General features: G+C 40.0%; 1 long non-coding RNA gene across 4 annotated transcripts in view; it reads left to right on the top strand.

The window, feature by feature from the left end:
• The window catches only part of LOC138159998 (uncharacterized), a 97,392-nt gene extending 85,645 nt beyond the window's left edge, over positions 1-11,747 (top strand). Inside the window, exons 2-3 of one of the 4 annotated variants that reach the window (XR_011168044.1) lie at positions 2,100-2,257; positions 10,108-11,747. This is a non-coding gene — a long non-coding RNA (uncharacterized lncRNA). The remainder of the gene's footprint in view (positions 1-2,099; positions 2,258-10,107) is intronic. The other 3 variants (XR_011168043.1, XR_011168045.1, XR_011168042.1) reach the window with 3 other exon arrangements.
• Positions 11,748-14,030: the final 2,283 nt, after the last annotated feature.

Genomic DNA, 14,030 nt, shown 5'->3' with positions numbered 1-14,030 from the left:
CCATTAAGGGAGGTGAAGCTTGATCTTTGGTCCCTGGGTCAATTGGTCTTGGGATAGCTCTGTCCCCCTTTAGGGGAAAATTAGTCTAACCTTGGTTGGATTGTGGAAGGGGAGTCGTGAATCCTGTGGTACTAGAGGGGTGAGGGGGTACTTCCAGAAGCCAAAATGAGAACAGTGGGCATCTGGGGGGAAAGTGCTAAAGGAAGGAAGACGTTGTAGAAGCTGGTCTCAGTAGTACTATTGCTGAGGGTCAGTCATGAGCTGTGGGCCAGCAGATATAGCATACTTGACTCCTGTGAAGGACAGACCTGCCACTTACCCATCTTCCCCTTTCCTGAACTGTGGGGTCAGAAGAATATAATGATAGTCTGGTGGGTGCAGAGATGGGAAGCAAGACCAGCTATATTTCTTTCCCACATTTGCAGGAGCCTGCTCCCCGCCACCCAGCTGTGAGGCCACAGGTGTCAGGAAGACAGGTCTTTCAGAAAATAGCCTTCTCCTTTCAAAGCTCTTTTATTTTCAACCCAAGTTCTTAAGTGATAATGTCAGCCTCTCTCAGCACCCAGGCTTGGAAGGAAGCAATTGCAGCTCGCTGGTGGTGGTTCAAACACCATCAGAACGTGTGACAGTCTCCTGCACACCCAGCTCAGAGGAAAACCAGATCATACTCACTAAGAGGAAAAATAATGCAGTAGGCACCCCCCAGTGCCCTGCAAACATCACCCAGAAAACCAGGCCACAGAATTTCTATTATCTACAAACAATGAGCTGGGCTAATTTTCTACTGAAAGGCAGCGTAGCCGTCCAGAAATGGCTTTGTTAACTTAATTTGGAAAACTGATTTTGTAATTTACATGGAGCTTAAGAGCATAATTAATATAATGCAGAGGACAGCACTGCTTTGCACACATTATATGTGTGGGATTTAGCCCCAGAAGGGATCCAGTAGGACACTGCTTTGGACAAAATTCTGACTTTTTCCCTCCCAGAGAGGGGGGATCTTTCAGGCACTTTATATGTAATTCTTACCCTCATCTGTTTTCTTTCCAACTGTGCCCTGTTTAGTCCCTCATTCCAGTGTTTTCTTATTGGTCTCAATCTCTTCATGTCTACCAAGATCTAGACATAATGTAGTTTTTCCTTGGAATGAAATTTAGAGTATTTCATTCAATAAACATTTATTAAAGTATTGTTGCCTTGTCAGGCACTGTGCTAAGTGGTGAGGAAGCAAACAGAGGCAAAAGACTATCCCTGCCTTCAAGGAGCTTACTGTCTATTTCAGGCAGCCAGGTTCCATGGTGGATAGAGGCTTAAACTAAGGCCTAGGTTCAAATACTGCCTCAGACACTTAACTAACTTTGAGACCCTGGACAAGTCATTTAACTACTCTCAAGATCCAGTTTCCTCATTTGCAAAATGGGGATAATAATACCATCTTTATTGAAGGATTATGGTGAAAATGAAAGGAGACAACATGCCAACAATATCAAGCCATTATTATTTCAAGAATGTAATACACTAAAAGGAACAGTGGTGAAGTCGGGAGCCCTAGGTGCAGTTTCTGGTTCCGTCATCTGACCTTTCCAGACCTCCTCAGTGTCCTCACATATAAAATAATGTTGGAGCAAGTGACCTCTAAGTCCTTTCCAGTTCTGGCGTTCTGTGGTTAGGCCTCAGGAGTCGTATTATGTCACTACATATTCTAATTTTACTCAACTTGCCGCCATTTTGTGGTTGGATATGAGGTCCTAGATATAATGCTGGAAGGCACATCAGAAGCCATCTGGTCCAACCCCCTCCTTTTACAGGAAATTGAGGAAATTGAAGTCCACTGAGGTGGTGACTATCCCCCATCCCCAGATCACAAAGGCAGTAAGATAGACTAGAGGCAGTATATGAACCCAGCCCCTCTGACTTCAGCTGAATAAATCATTTAGTCAATAAGCCTTTGTTATCACTGTGTTAGACACTGTACCAAACATTGAGGATGCAAAGAGTTTTCAAAAAATAGTCTCTGCCCTTAAATAGCTTACATCCCAATGGGGGAGGAAGCAAGAACATGAACCTTGTTTGTGGACTTATGTTGTTTCCTTCTTTAGAGCATACCTGATGAGTACATACAAGATACATGGAGAGTACATGGAAAGTTATCTGAAAGGAGAAAGCCCTGGAAGCTGGAGGATTGGAGAAAGCTTTCCTGCCGAAGGTAGAATTTGAGCTACATCCTTAAGGAAGCCAGGGCCTCTAAGAGAAGGAGGTGAGGAGAAAGAACATTCCAGGTGTAGAGGACAGTCAGTGGATAGACCCAGAGAAAGGAGATGAGCACCATGTGTGAGGACTGGTCTTTCTTATGTCTTTCAGAAAGGAGAGCCTCAGACTGGATACTCTTGACCCAGTGGCAGATTAGCTCCCAATACCCCATTTTTTTATCCTCCAGTTTCTGTGTGTCCTTGGTATTAAGTCCCACATTTCTCCTTCTTCTCTGCCCTCTCTCTAGTTCTATGCCCAAGAATTAGACACCAAAAAAACCATATGATTTAAAGCAGAGGTGTTGCACACACAGCCCACAACACTCCCATATGCAGCCTGAACCAGATTAAAATGTAATTGGGGAATATTTGACAAAATAAATAAAAATATGACAAAGCATGAGTAACAGTACATTCTAAAACTAAGTCAATATGCAACTCACAGAGATGCTTGTGTACGGATCAGTATTTCATTATTTGACTTTGACACCACTGGTGTGGTCTAGAGGAAAGAACACTGTATTCAGTCACATGACTTAGAGTCCTTACTCTTCCTGATCGACCTTGGGGCAAGCCACTTAACCTCTAAATTTCTCTTTCCTCCTCTATATAATAAGAGTGTTTGATGAGATGAAACTCCAAGGTCTCACGTTGCTCTACAATTCTGTGAGTCTATCAAATAACATTGCTTATTAAGTAATCATAGACTGCAAATCAGAAAAATGTGCTTAGGTTAAAAAAATATAGCTCGAGCAGCACACATAATAAACAAGAAAGAATATATGTCCCAAATGTATGAAACATCATATATCCCTAATAGTAATCCACTCTGTTTAATCATTCCTGTTATTTATGAAGGCCATAAGAAATCTTATTTTAACCACTGAGGAAATGAAGCAACCTCTAGAACTTCCTAGCCACATAAGTCACCCAACCACTTTATGGGCACACACACTCATACCCCACAACCTTCAGAATTCCAAAAGACAATTGGCAAGTTAAAATTGAAATAGCAAAGAGAAATATAATTGGACTGATGGATTTTTCCAGGGCAATATTATCAAGCACCTTTATTCAATTCTTCCCTGTGCCTATGCTGATTCTTTTGGACACACACACACACACACACACGCACATAGACTCCTAATTTATCTAGCAGCACTAGGAGTCATAGATTTAGAACCAGAAAATCCCTTAGAGCTTACACAGTCTAATCTCCTTACTTTACCATTGCCTTCCATGAGGAAACTGAGGCCCAGAAAAATTTAAGTGAGTTGCCCAAAGTCACATAGATAAAAAATGGCAGATCCAGAATGAAATATTTTCCCCATAAATCAGTTTTCCAGATAGTTAAGCTCATCCCTTTTAAAGGACCAAAGTTTTGCATATGTTAACCATTTTGCATAAACACATTTTAAAAATGTATGGCATATAAATACTGCCTTCAAAAACAAGCTATGGGTAACTTTAAGTGAACTGCCAATGGTCTATGGAAAGTTACCATCAGAGCCAGGATTAGAACCTAGATCCCTTTACTATTAATAATCTGACTTTTTGATGAGTTTGCTTGAGGTCAGAAGCCAGGACCCAGGACACACTCTCTGCCTCATTTCTGCATCTCCCTCCCTTGTCTCAGTTCGAGTGGCATTTCTTACAAGAGGCTTTTCTTGATCCCTCCCATGGTTAGTGTTCTCTGCTCCCACTTCCTGAACAAAATTACTTTGTGTTTAATTTATATCTATATACATATATGCACATAGGTATAAATTTTATATGTGTGTATACACATATATATGTATATATATGCATACATATATCCACATACATATATATACTAGATAGATAAAGTTAGATAGATATAAAGATATTGAACTGATCTGCCAGTCTACAAGTTGCTTCTCCCCATGTTCTATTTCCTCATTATCTTCAGCACTTTGCAAAGAAACACAGTCACATAATAATGGGCATAGTGGTAGCCCTGATGAAAGAACTGAAATCTCCAGCCCACTTTGGAATCCCCAACCCTCACCTTCTTTTATAAAACCCAATTTGTAGTGAACTAGGTCAACATGGGTTCATAATTTCCTCCATGTTTGTTGATGCATAAATGAATATCTTTGGTTTTTCTGACCTTTCTAGTCATTGTACCCATCATATACTCTGGTACCCATTTTCTCATCGGCAAGATCTAGCAACCCAGAGTGAAGCCTGAGTGGACATTTCTTCTCTTAAAGCTATGCCCTGCTAGACTTCCCATTTTTCCCATTTTACCTGAACTTTCTGTAGGAATAATAATGAGCCTTGATTAGGATGGTCTAGAATCATTTGAAAGACACCATGCTAGAAACACAGCCTTGGGTTTTCCACAAGGGATCAACTAGGCATTCACTTGCCTGCCCTAGTCATCAGGGTTCATGTTTGCTATAGTTAAAACAAGAATATTCCTTGTTACCACTTTGATCTTGCAATGTCATGGCAGCCCATCCTGCTGATGGCTCATCAGACATGGAGGGCTAAATGTTCACAAATCATTGATTGGGAGAGAAGCCTCCACTGTAATTCTCCTTTTGTAAACTGTGCTACAAAGGCACCATCTTCTTCTGTCTGCACATCTGCACATGATAAATTATTCCTATTCTCTTTAATCCATTTTTTATTATTCTTCAAAAATCCCATGCTTTATGTCCCTGGCGTTGCAGAAAATAAATCCTTGCCAAAGCTCAGCACTATTGTCAGGAGGATGGCATTGTACAGGATGGACGCAGCTTCAAGTTAATGAATTAGTAAATTAGCAAGCAGTGATTTGAAATTAGTTAATTGTCTTAACTTAGAAATCTATGTATTCATGAAGCCCATTAACTGGAATAATATTTATTGTCTCTGACATCTTCCCCACTTGATTTCTCCCTGTGTCTTTGAATTTTAGTGCTAAACGCCAAAGATGGAGGAGTGGCAGGGTATTAATGTCTAGTTTTCTGCTTATGCCAGCTAGGAGTCTATAAGTACTAGGACCATTTAGGATCCTCAGATAACCTTCCACCGAGAGCTCATATATTCTCATTCCATTTTCACACTCTTGGTTATTATGGTAAAGGCTGCCTGCAATTCTCAGCTCTCCATTATTGACGTCTGAATTTTACTCTCAAATACCCTTTGAAAATTAACTGGGTATTTGTAATTTTTTTCCATTACGGAGAAAGTTCTCAAATTGCATTCTAAATAAAAGTAGGTCCCCATGCTGTTACGGTGTCCTTCTGTAGTGACTTTCCAAACCATAATTAATTAAACCTTACAATCTCTCTGTCACATGTGCAGATGTCACTGTCCCCATTTCAAAGCTTACAGCTTTAGTTAATGGCAATTACTTAAAGTAAATGAAGGACCAGACTATGTGGAATTAACTAGGCAATGGCTGTACATTTTCAGAAGAAGGCCACACTGAAAAATCACCAGCAGTCAGAGGGGGTGTGCTCCCCAAACAGAATAAGGATCTCAATTCTTTCATCAGGGCTACCTCTGCTCCTCAGAGAGATGGTCCATCAGACTGGCCCCTTTGTGCAGGGAGAAGGTGGAAGCCCATATGGTGTGATTAACTAGTCATTAGAAGCCTAGGCAGCCCCTAAAATGTTTTCTCCAATCCACTTACCTAAGAGGCTTGACAGTCCTACTGATAGATTCCTTAGTTGTTGTTACTAGGTGGTGCACCAGGCCTGGAATGCGGATGACCCAAGTTCGAATCTGAACTCCAACACCTGTTAGCTGTGTGACCCTGGGCAAGTCACTTAACCCTGTTTGCCTCAGTTTCCTCATCTGTAAGATGACCTGGAGAGGGAAATGGCAAACCACTCCAGTATCTTTGCTGAGAAAATTGTAAATGGGGTCAAGAAGAGTTGGGAACAATTACAATGACTGAACAACAATAGCACAGTAATCCTTGGATAGGCTGGAGAATGTGTTTTCTTGGAAAGGATTAGAGATGGCAGAAAACTCAGAGAGAGGCCCTGGGCAATCATTTGTTCATATTCCCAGTTTGGTGACAAACTGTCACAGGACCAGATAATACAAAAAGCAAGGGGTGACCTAGGGACTCCAAAGGTAATCCGCCAAATTCACAATAATTTGGTTTAAGGCCAGAACTTGTGCTCAACAAGAAATGAACCAGACGGCCAATGTGTCAGGCCTGAAAGTGCACTATTTGATGAGTCTCCTGTTTCCTGATAGAATGACAGCATTAAACTTTAGGGCTACAAGGGTCTTCAGAGATCACAGTTACATATTTAGAGCTGGGACAGACCTTGAAGGTTATCTTGTCCAGCTCCTTCATTTTACAGATTAAAGGGTTGAGTGTCCAAGAGATTAAGCAACATAGGAAGTTTAGAAATAGAACTAGGATTCAAACCCTTATTATCTAATTTTCCTTCTATCTTCTAGTCCAATGACTTCAACATTTTTCTTACTTTTCTTCATCTTCTTACCCCTGAATCAAGCCAGCTATAGCTAAGGATGATAGACTGAAATAGAAATGACCCCTGTGGCTGCATGTTGAGTAAGAAAGCCACAAATGCATATTATCTATATTGTATTTTTATTTATTTTGTTAAATATTTCCCAATTATATTTTAGTCTGGTTCAAGAGTTTTGGAGCTGCTTGCCAACCTGAGCCATGAGTCTAGCACCTCTCTTATAGGTAACTCTCTAAGACTATAAATTTCAAAGGACATGTAGACACACTTTGGTGGAGGAAAGTCTTCCTTTACCGGTGAGATTGTTGCTTAGCTATTTTTCAGTTGTGTCTGACTCTCCGTGACCCTATTTATAGTTTTCTTGGCAGGGATACTTGGGTGGTTTGCCATTTCCTTCTCCAGCTCTTTTTTACAGATGAGGAAACTGAGGCAAACGGGGTTAAGTAATGCCCAGGGTCACATAGTAAATGTCTGAGGTCAGATATAAGGCTTCCTCATTCCAGGCCTGGTGCTTTATCCACTGCAACACCTATCTACTTAGCTAATCAGTAAACCCATAGGGCTAATCCCTATCTTTATTCCTTTCCACACCTTAAGCAGGGTCTCACTGAGGCTTTGTGCCAAAGCTGAAATCGACTTTGACTAGTCCACCATTTTCATTTTACAGAGAATACCGAGGTTCCAAAAGGTTAAGTGCATTGCTCAAAGTCACACAAGCTAATAGGATGAACCAGAAACTGAACTCCATTGAATTTGTACCCTGTGCCCTTTCTACTACACTCTTGAAATACTCATTCAGTTTCATCCCAGTGAAAGAATTTGAAGTATAAAGGGGAACTATTAGGTGATACCTTTAAAAAAAAAGCTGGTAAAATTGGGGTCAAATGATGATTATAAAGAGCCGATATGGTATAATGGAAAGACCAGAGGGTTTGGAAAGAAGACCTGCTTTCAAATCTTGGTTTTCCTTCTTCCTACCTGTGTAACCTTGGACAAGTGACTGGTTCTCTGGACCTCATTTTACTCATCTGCAAAGTGAAGCATTGACCTCAGTTCTCTCTATAATGTTGCCATTATCACAATTTTGAAAAAATAGCTTTTTTTTTTTTATCTCTTTCTTTCTTGATTTTTTAAATAATATTTTATTTTCCCCCAATTACATGTTCAAACAGTTTTTAACATTTTAGGACCAAACAAGAAATAGCTTTCCAACCTTGGGATTACCATTGTCGTACTTTCTAGGTACCCTGTGCTCCTCAAGATGCCCAGATAGAAAGTGAAGATAACAGTGGTTTCTCACTCTATCCATAGAAAAGAACATATGCCCCCACCCCCACCCCTGTACTGAGGTTATCCTTTCTGGTATTGTGCCTGGGGAGAAAAGTATGGATTTGGAGATGTCCTTTCCCCCTTCTCTACTCTAAGACAAAGGCCCCATTGGTACCCTTCCCTGCTCTTTATTTGTCCAGATCATTGGTGTGGGGAGAAAGGACACATTGTTTGAGACTCTCTGCTTCCTTCATTTGAGTTGAGAGTCAATGTTTGGGACCATTAGTTCAACCCTGACACTGTAATAGAATGTAAGAGCCTTGAGGGCAGAAACTTTTCTGGTTTTGTCTTTACATCTTCAGCACAAAGCATATTGACTACCTAATAAATGCTTGTTGATCCACTGTCATTGATGGATTGTGCTCAGGTCATAGAGTTTAAAGAACTTACCCAGTGCCCCACAGCTGACTGGTGAATGGTAAAGATGGAAGTACCATCTCAACACTCTTTCCATCATTTGACAAGAGACTTCATGAGGTCTTTCCCACTGGAAATGGGGTCATCTGGAGAAAGAAGCCCTCACCCTTAAGCTCTGGTTTAGTCTCAGTCTTCCATGAAAGGGTGTGAACCTGACATCTTAGTCTTCATTACATCTTCTAAAAGCATTTAGTAAGCACCATATTCTCTGTGTATGGTGGCATATTCTATGCTATAACTGATATATTTAGCTCTGGTCTCTGCTTTCTCTTTTAGTAATTCTAAGCATAGAATCACACAACCGAAAGAAGGTGCATTTAGTATATCCCATATCTGAATAAGAATCTCTCTCCTCAACATTCCTGTCAAGTAGTTACCCAGACTCGGCCAGAAGACTACTGGCTCTGGTCCATACATCTGAGTGAGGATGAGTCAGACACAATATATTTATCAAATGTCTACAATTTATTTAGCTCTGTACTAAATACAAGTACAGAGACAGTAGGGCTTAATGGGGGGGGAAAACACTGAATTTGGAGCTGAAACACCCAGGTTCACATCCTGGCTCTCTTGCATTCTAGTTTTGTGAACTTTTCTTTCATTCATAAGCATTTAGTAAGTCCCCACTCTGTGCCAGACACTGGAGAAGCAAGAAATGAAAGCAAAATAGTCTCTGCCCTCAAGAAGGTTATGTTCTCTTGAGAGAAAGATGAACACATACAAGTAAATACAACTTGAACATAAAACAAATATAAAGTGATTTGAGAAGGAGAGGTCTAGTAAGTAAAGAGCTGGATTGAAATGAGGGCTTTGGGACAAGTAACAGAATCATACAATTTCCAAGTTGAAAGCAGCCTCAGTGGCTATCTAGTCTAATCCACACCTGAAACAGAATCTCTGAGGATCTTCCAAAGAAGTTGTTGGTTACCCAGGCTCTGCTTGGAGATCTGTAATGGGTGTTGTGAGGGTGTAGAATTCCATGATCTCCATAGGTATTTCATGATGTCCACATAGGTTATATTATTTCCACCTAGGAGATCTAACACATAGATGTGAAGCATGAGGAAGTCTTAGAGAGATCTCTCTGGAATCTTCCCCACCCCTCTCCTAAGGAGATTTCTTGTTCCTCCCTTGAGGTGAGCAGAAGGAGCTCTGGCACCGACCCCACTGCCATGCTCTGAGAGGGTACCAAACTAGAATTATATTTTCCTGCCTTCCTAAATCATGCTGGCATTGGGATGCATTTTTTTTTAGGTTCAAAACAAAAAGCCACTATGTTCCCTGGTCACTATTTCTTAAAAGGGGAAGGGTAGCCCTTAACTTGCACTTGTCAATCTGGTTCCTTCCCAACAAATATTGGTTATGCAAAAGATCATCCCAAATGGTAAATAGTGAGCAAACCATCTTATCCAAAAAATAGCAAATAGAAGTCAGAGTTCTACAGATTATACTAGAAAATTGACAATGGTGAATTAGCTCTATGAATGAAAGCAAGATGAGATCCTGTTCAACCAAAAGGGAGGTTATAATCTCCTCCTAAGAGGAAGTTCCCAGAAGTCTCTAGGGAGTAAAGCTAGAAATCAGACATTGAAGTACTTCCTCTTCTTACATGTCTTCAAGAGAGTTTTTTTTTTCTTTCTTCTTCCTAGAGTCAGTCTCAAGGAGGAGCTGGAATCATATGTGTCTCTCTCAAAGATGGAATGAAGAACATCTCTCCTTTCTCCTATGCAGCTCTTCAATCAATCACAAAGCATGACATCCATCTTCTCTCCACCAGTTAGGACCATCTCATGCAAAATACTCCAGGCTTGACTTGGGACCTGAGTCACACTTAGAAGCTGTGTCTCCCATTAAGAACTAAATTGGTATCTTTATAATTTCATAATTTTAGTTCTTTTCTCTGGGACCACCCAGAACAAATCTAATCATCTTCCACATGAAGCCCTTTGAATTCTTAAGGACAGTTATCATGGCTCTCCCCACCCCTTCTCTTTTCCAATTTAGACATCCCCATTCACTTCAGCTGAGGTTCATAAGGCATGAACTGGAAGTCTTTCACAATTCTGGTGGTTTCTTTTGGATATTCTTTGACCTGTAAATTTTCTTTCTAGATTGTAGTGCCCAGAACTAAATACTAAATTCCAGAAGTAGTCTCAAAAGGGAATTATGTGACAACATTATCCCATCTCAGCTCCTGAAAGTTATATTCCTCTCAATGAAGTTTGAGATCACATTATTTTTAGCTGTCATATTACAGTATTGAATCATATTGACCATTGACTTATATTACAGTATTGAATTTATAGTCCACTAAAACCATTAGTCTTTGTTTTTGTTTTATTTTTCAGGAAAACTGCTAACCATGCCCCTCCCGTCTTGTACCTGTGGAGTATATTTTTTGAATCCAACTTTAAGACTTTTCATTTATGCCTGTAATATTTAATCTTACTCAGTGTGATCTACTGCTCTAGCCTGTCAGGAGAAATTTGAAAACTGATTGTGTCGTCTGGTCATTTCTCCCCACTCCCTATTCCCCCACCCCCAACTTTCAATTTCCTCATCTGTAAAATGAGAGATTTGGATTGGATAATCATTCCTATTCCTTCTAACTCCATTGATTTAACATTCCCTCATTCTACATGTGCCCCAACCTTCAGGTGGGAGAAGACAGAGGTCTTTAGAGTTGGGCTATCTCTGGAAGAAAGGAACACTTCCAGGAGAAACTTCCTCATATTAGGCACAGCATCTGGCAAACAACCAGATGTGTTTATAGGACTCAGGGCATAATGGCAGGTGAGAAGGAGGGCAGGACTATGAATGAGTTAAATAGGAAATACATTCCCTATTCTCCTAAAGCTTACAATCTTGTTGGATCCACACAATTAGATTTCTAAACAGTGTGATAGTCTGGAGAATATAAAACTATTTAGTAAATGCTAGTAACTTTTAAGAAAAAAATGTGGGTGGCTTGATACTGTGTTGTTATTTTCTTTTCTTTTTTCCATGTACATTCAGTGACATCCTAACTTATTTGCTTTTAAACATTTATTTACTCTGTGTTATTATTCTTTGCATGATCTGTTCCAGGGATAAGTTGCCCTTGATTTAAAAAAAAAGGAAAAAGAAAATCCATGTTGATTTAGTTGGCAAAACATGGTTAATTTTATTTTGCAAGATAAAATTGTTAGGTCAATTCTTTTGAAAACAGTGGTCATTTCATTTTTAGCAATTTCTTGAGATGTTCCAACATCTATTCAATCAATATAAACTTTTGGATTCCACTGAATAACTGTCAGAGAAATCTTTCTTAAGTGTTCTCCAAATTCTTCTGTAAACTGGCACAAAAGAACAGGGCCTAATGGAAGGGGGGAAGACTCAGCCAACAGTCAAAAGCAGTTTTAGATTGGAGGGTAGTAGAATGACTTTTGGGAGACAAGGAGAACCTCTTGTTCATTTTTGTGAGGGGGTTCCCTTATGATGGGGTAAGCACCAATTGAGTCCGTTATCCTAGGAGTCAGAGTTCTATAAATAGGCTGTGAGGTACATAAATGGAAGCATAGGTCTCTGAGCTATGGGTAAGTGGGAATCAGGAAATTCAATAATCTCCATTTGCTTACCATTTAATGGAAAAGTGTGGCCCTAGAACAAAGCACTGGTCAATGGACATAGATTTAACGATGAAAAGACCATTAGTGATAATCCTGTCCAACCCCCTCATTTTACAGATAAGGAAAGTGAGGCCCAAAGTTGTTAAGTGACTTGTCCAAGATTATGTAGTTAATAAATGTAGAACTCAATTTGAACTTAGGTCCCCTGGCTTCAAATCCAGAATTGCATCATATCGAGCTATCCAAATCTTATAATCCCAAATCTAGTTATCTGGGCAGGCAAATAAATGACACAAATATCTGCCTTTTTTCATACATAAGAAAATTAAAGAAAAGATGGCTAGCTTTCATGACATTGAGGTTGTAATCCAGAATGCTAGAATCTACCGTGGTCTAAGAATCTACTGTGTAGAGATTGAACCCAAGGTCACTGATGAAGTTACTGAGTAACAGTAAAGAGAGAAAAGAGAAAAGGGACTAGGAAAGAGCCTTGGGTGACACCCATAATGGATGTGCTGTGGATAAATATCCAGCCAAGGAAACCAGAAGTCAGATGGTTAGATGAAGAACCAGGAGGTAAGCCTCAAAAACCCAGAGAGGAGAGGGTATCAAGGAGGAGAAGGGGAACAATACCAATAACAATTAACCCTTATATAGCACTTTAAGATTTACAAAGTGCTGGGGCAGCCAGGTAGCACAGCGAGTAAGAGCACCGGCTCCAGTGTTGAGAAGACCTGGAGATCAAAATCCTGGGCTCAGACACTTAGCACCCACCCAGAAACACCTGGTCGTGTAACCTTGAGCAAGTTACTTAACCCCAATTGCTTAGGGGCAGCCAGGTGGCTCAGCGAATAAGAGCACCGGCTCCAGTGTCGGGTCAGCACCACACCCAGAAATAACTGGCCGTGTAACCTTGAGCAAGTTACTTAACCCCAATTGCTTTAAAGAAAAAAAAAGATTTACAAAGTGTTTTACAAATATTCTTTCATTTTATGTTCATAGCAACCTTGAGAAGTAAGGGCTTTTATCTCCCTTCTCCCCTACTCACTGCCCTTTATAGATGGAGAAACTGAAGATGGACAGAGATTAAGTGACTTATCCAGAGTCACACAACTTGTAAGTGTCTAAGGCAAGACTAGAAGAACTAGGGTCTTCCTGACTACAAGTACAGCACACTATCCATTTCACAGCTAGCAACCTGGCAGTACAACATTGTAGATACTACAGATACAATGTCAGATGCTACAAAGAGATCAAGAAGGATGAGACTTAAGAAAAAAGCCATTAGATTTGTCAATTAAGAGTTTCGGGAGACCTTTGGAGTGAGAAATTTTAGTTGAATGATGAAGTCAAAAGCCAGATTGCAGAGGATTTAGAATAAATGATGAGGAAGTGAAGGCATGAAGTATAGATGGCTTGTTTTCAAGGAGTTTCGCTGAGGAAAAGAGAAGAGATTTAAGACAAAAGCTGTATGGCCTGGTAGGATCTAGTGAGGATTTTTTAAAGATGGAAGAGATTTGGACATGTTCATAGGCATCTGGGAAGTAACCAGTAGATAGGAAGAGATTGAAGATTAGAAAGAAAGCGGGAGAGTAATTTGGAATGGTTTACAAAGGGTTATAAAACTATATATACCCTTTGATCCAGAAATACCACCACTAGGTTTATATCCCAAAGAGATTAAAAAAAAAGAAAGAAGAAGAAAAAGGACCTATGTGTACAAAAATATTTATAACAACTCTTTTTGTGGTGGCAAAGAATTAGAAATCAATGAGATGTCCATCAGTTGGGGAATGTATATGATTGTGAAGGAAATTGTTGTTGTATAAGGAATGATGAGCAGGATGATTTCAGAAAAACCTGAAAAGATTTATGTGAACTGATGGAAAGTGAAGAGAGCAGAACCAGGAAAACATTATATGGAGTAACAGCAATATTGTATGATGATCAGCTGTGAAGGATTT

This window comes from Petaurus breviceps, unplaced genomic scaffold, assembly GCF_028583685.1.
Source record: "Petaurus breviceps papuanus isolate PSGF00001 unplaced genomic scaffold, PetGlider_PUasm1.0 178, whole genome shotgun sequence".
In the NCBI taxonomy this organism is placed as follows: Eukaryota; Metazoa; Chordata; class Mammalia; order Diprotodontia; family Petauridae; genus Petaurus; species Petaurus breviceps.
The sequence above is the reverse complement of the archived record's forward strand: the minus strand, read 5'-3'. Positions and strand labels throughout refer to the sequence as shown.